Here is a 5,595-nt window from a genome sequence, read left to right as displayed (position 1 = left end):
CGCCAAGGCTTTTTGAATGCAGTTCTCGCGAGAACGCGCACTTCTCACGAGAAGTTCAGCCCAGGCCGCGCGTCAGCTCCGCCCACTTGCCGCGACTGCGCAGGTGCCAGCGAGAGCAGAGAGCTCGGAGTGGGCGTGGAGGAGCTGGCACCATCTCCTCAACTTTGCAGAATTGGTTTCCTGGGTGTCCACCAGGGGGCCGCTTCTCGTTGCTGTGTTTTTTGTTTTGTTTAGTTTTGTTTTTTAAAGGCAGTACCTTCTGGAGAGACAGTGCCGCTGGATGGTGAAGCCGTGGGCAATTCTGAGTTTCCCCTTAGGTCTTGGGATGCCTCACCCACCTTGCTTTCCTCTTCTCAGATTCCTTTGCAGACTTCTATTTCTGATTGAGCTAGGCCAGACCATAAAGGATTGATCTGGGTTGACTGATCAAGTGCATTCAAGGGGTAATTAGCAAAGTCATACAAGCTACTGTATCAGAATTAAGGTCATTTTTAGGAACTGTCTGGATGGAGTTCAGCCACTACCACCACTGGACCCTCGATGTCATAAATGAAATGAATTCTAGGTGGTCCCTGCTTGTTTGGATAAATTGCTTAAGATACACTGTAAACCTGAAACTAATATAATATTGAATGTCAACTGTAATCTCTATATATAAAAGCCTAAGTGACCATCGCAACCGAAACAACTGAACAGATGACGGAACAGGCTGCATGGGGTGACCAGTCCAGCAGGGGGGGCAGTGAGGGGCAACCAGGCTGGTGCGGGGGGGCAGTTGGGGGTGATCAGGCCATCAGGGGGGGAAGTTAGGGGTGATCAGGCAGGCAGATGAGCAGTTAGGAGCCAGTGGTCCCGGATTGTGAGATCGGGCCTAAACCAGCAGTCAGACATCCCCCAAGGGGTCCCAGATTGGAGAGAGTGTAGGCTGGGCTGAGGGGACCACCCCCCACCCTGCATGAATTTTATGTACCGGGCCTCTAGTTGAAAAATAAAAATAATTAAAAAAAAAATAAAAGGACAAGTAATTAGTCTATGTATAAAAAAAAGAAAATCCACAGTTCTAGATGCAGGTCCACATACCATGCACTAAATGTCAAAGATCAAGGGGAAAAACATATCATTATTCGTTTACATAATGAGATGTGATTTTTGTCTCCTCACACAGAATGGTGGATTCACCAAGCATAGCAAGGGAATTTTGATGCTGGGAAACTACACCCCACACACACATACCCCTGCCCCCCAATACAATTCCTAATACTACAGCTGTTCAAAACTGGGATAGACTGCTATTGTAAACTGGTAATCATTTCTTCACTATGACTGTTCTAGTGCAATGAGAGGATTGATAGGGAGTGTTGTATTATACTGAAAGCTGTGTATATTTTGACATGAACTTGTTCATTATGTTTGAGTTTGGTACCACAGGTGGATAGTCTCTGTCCCCAGGCAACTTAGAATTTAGTGGAAGGGACATTTACCAAACAATAAACCCTTACTCAGAATATGGTGTAGACTTTCTTGTTCCTTCATATTATTATGTAAAGCTCCAAGCTAGTCTTTTTGGCATGAAGCAAGAACAAGGCCAGGACTCTGAGACACAAAGTTTGCAAATAAGAACTAGATTAATTTACAAATTTTCATGATTCATAGGATGGAGATGAAGTTTGCAGTATGTGAAACCTGGAGAGAGAGGGGGGGTTAAGAAGGAGAAGGAGGAGGAGGAGGAGGAGGAGGAGGAGGAGGAGGAGGAGGAGGAGGAGGAGGAGAGAGGAGGAGAGAGGAGGGAGATGGATAGAGGAGGGGAGGCGATGCTATGCTATGTGCAGGACTTTAGTGATTGTACTAATTCATGGAACAGAAGGAGAAGGATCTGACAATAGAAACAGAAGAGCCATCTGAGAAGACATCAGAAATTGAGTTGTCACAATCCCTGTGTGATAGTTTGATACCAAAATGAATAATAATACCAGGAGGCAGTTTCAACTATTTAATAGTAATAATGACAATGACAGCCCACTCTGCAGCGTCTCCTGGCTCTGCTACCTATAGCACTGGCTTCAACTCTTCATGAGCCCCGTTGCTATACTCCTTTTCACCCTGAATAGGTACAGTCCTCATTCAAAAGGTGCACCATTCCAATATTGTGGACTTTCACTGGCTAATTTCCCAGCATCAATTCTCTCTTCCTTTTTCTGCCAAAATCATTCTTTTCTTCTTCTTTATTCCAGTTTTATTGAAGTATAATTGATAAATAGATTTATATATATTTAAACTGTACAGTGTGCTGATTTTGCTAGACGTGTATATTGTAAAATTACTACCACACATATTTATTGTGCTACCTTTGAGAATGCTTAAGATCTATTCACGTGCATAATACAGTGATATTATTAAGTATCAAAAGCCTAGTGATTATTCTTTGGGTAATTCATTTTTACCTGCATTTTCAGCCATATGGATTGTTTAAAACGGATCCTACTCTTCAGCTTCAGGGTATCCCATCTCTCTAGTTATAATAATTGGTTCAGAGATGTACATGTCACTGAATCCACGTCAATGAAATAAAATGAAATATTCACTGGGACTGCTGGAAAAATGGATTTTGTTAACCCCTTTTGTACTTAAACTTTCCAGCCCAGAGTTTCCAGCTGCCACCTTGGCTCCATGAAACTTAAGACTGGTTGAAATAGAATCAAAAGCAGAGCTGATAAATAGAGAGGAAGAAAAGAGTTCTGGTTGTGTTGTTTGGGCCCTATATGAGGCATCTCTTGAAGCTCGAGTTATCTCTGAACCGTTTAGTTTGAACTCAAATGGATTCAACTTGAGTTTTTGTATTACTTGCAACGTAAAGAATTTTAAGCAATACATCCAATAATACTCATGTCTGGTTTTTAATGGACTCATGAACCTGTCAAGTACTTATTCTACATTTAGGATTTTATGAGGCTAACACTGAGAGTTGCCAATTTCCAGAGGTAGGATCTAGTGATGGCTCCTCTGAGAGTAATGCCCTGGTTGAACCAGAAGGAAGGTTTATCCTAAATGAGGGAGCCTAATGCATATACTAAAGGAAAGTAAGGATCCAAACAGCTTTTATGTAATCCCTCTCTTGGCACCACTTCACATTATCATTATGTCCCTGTTAAGCGGACTTCCTCAGGTGATTTTACCACCTAAGCCATTTAGAGTTAAGACTGAACTTTTATATTAGTTACGATTTTTACTTGCCAAGAATAGTACCCACTCTAGTTAGTTTGGTACTTAGGCATATAAAAATACTAGTGTCCTAATTTTTTCAGCTATTCACAAGACTTTAGTTGCTATTTATGAGTTTCCTATCTTCCAGTGCCCATTACACATTCCTTTTATTTTCTGACATTACTCAACTAGTTGAGGCTCTTTATCCAGTACAGTGACTCATATCTACACTGCTGAATAAAACGTATTTACTGATGGTCTATATCACTTACTCTTCTGCTGGCCCAGATTTATCTGGTATGACTCAAAATGGGATGGGATTAAACTTAGGCTCCTGTTCTTTCTCTGAGAGCTTGAAACTGTCACATTACTTGTCTGTATGTGTGTGTGTGTGTGTGTGTGTGTGTGTGTGAGAGAGAGAGAGAGAGAGAGAGAGAGAGAGAGAGAGGGTAAATACAGTAGGAAGAAGTCTAACTACCTTGATGTTGTAATGTTTAGTTTAATGAATGTTATTCCTAGGAAAAACACCTTGGGAGCACACACAGTAAAGGGGAAATTGAGCCCTGGCCGGTTGCTCAGTGGTTAGAGCATCGGCCCAAGAACCAAAGAGTCACAGGTTCAATTCCCAGTCAAGGGCATGTACCTCAGTTGTGGGTTCCATCCCTAGTCTGGGTACATGCATGAGGCAACCAGTGGATGTTTCTATCTAACGTTAATGTCTTCTCTCTCTCTCTCTCTCTCTCTCTCTCTCTCTCTCTCTCTCCCCACCCCCTTTCACTCTGTCTAAAAATCAATAAAAAAATATCCTCAGGTAATGATTTAATAAAAGGGGGAGATTGATAAATCAGCACCCCCAGGTAAGCAGCTGAATATACCTATTCAGTAATACTCACCTATAAGGTACCTCCTGCCTGTTACCACTAGGTGACAGTATTTGCAAATATTTTATCTGAAGGGAGGGTCTTTGTTACAGAAATTAGATTCTGTTGGTAGAGATGGTTAGTTTCAGCTACAAGAGTAGCCAAACACACATATCTGTCATAATCTACACCCTTAGTCATTTGATATCATAGTTGTTTCTCATCTGGAATGCTCTCCTCCTCCTACTTAGTAGTTTACTCCATGCTATAAGACAGAATTATACCCCCCCACCCCCAAATTCATATGGTGAAGCCGCCCTAATACCCAATATGACTGTATCTGAAAAGAAGGGATTTAAGAAGTAATTACAATTAAATAAAGTCATAAGGATTGAGTCCAAATTCAATAGGATTGGTAACCTTATAAGAAATCGGGGTGGGGGGGTGGGGGGGAGATCTCCCTTTCTTTGTGCAGCACAGAAGAAAGGCCATGTGAACACACAGTGAGACAGCGACATCTGCAAGCCAGGAAGAGAGCCCTCACCAGAAACTGACTTCCCAGCCTCCAGAACTGTGAGAAATCAATTTTATGTTTCTTAAGTACTTTGTTACTGCATCCTGAGCAGACTACCATACTCTGTCTCATCCTTTTCTTTGGAGAGGACCTATGACTAATGGTTAAGAATACAATATGTGTTCTGGAGTTAGCATCTGGATTCAATTGCAGGCTCTGTTACTTCCTAGTTGTGGTTATCTTAGCTTCAGTTTTCTCAAGTACAAAATGAGATAAAGTATCTAATTCAATAGGCTATTGTGTGGTTTAATGAGCTAATACTTTTTAAATGTCAGTAAATGGTAGCTAATATTATGAGTATTGTCTCAGCTCAAATATCACTCCCTCTGGGACCCCTTTTCTGACGCCTTAGCCTGGGGCAAGTCTTCTATGTACAGTTCATAGCACCCTGTGCTTAGCCTTTGAAACATTATAATAGATTGTAGTAATTTGTGTAATTTATGTCTGCCTCCCTCACTGAACTATAGGCTCTTTGAGGATAAAAAGGCCTATGTAAGTTTTACTTACTGTGGTTTTTCCCAGCAAGTGTCATAGTGCTTGGGACATGTTAAGTGCTAAAGTCAAGTTTGATGAATGGATGAAAAATGCAACTCATTGATTTATATGGGGATTCTATAAACTTTCTTTGAGGGATCAAAGTCAAGTAACTTGTAAAAGAAAGAACTATTCTTAATCTTCAGTGAAAAATGCTGAAAATGTATTAATCAGTTTACACAAAACAAATTAAAAGTACATCAAATAGGTAGTTTAGGGTATTTGATACCCTCTGAAATTTTAATTGCTTCATTCACCTATGACAATATGTGTCCCTCACTTGAATCAATATTTTTTCATTGAGAATTTATGTATTGATGTAGTTTCTGTAATCCAAGCAGAATTGTACTAGGGAACTTGGTATATAAATAACCCTATCGAAGAAAGTCAGGAGAATCCTTGGCTAAAGTAAATGTTCATTTTGGA

This window comes from Cnephaeus nilssonii, assembly GCF_951640355.1.
Source record: "Cnephaeus nilssonii genome assembly, chromosome: 5".
NCBI classification, from domain to species: Eukaryota; Metazoa; Chordata; class Mammalia; order Chiroptera; family Vespertilionidae; genus Cnephaeus; species Cnephaeus nilssonii.
This window is presented reverse-complemented; position numbering follows the sequence as displayed.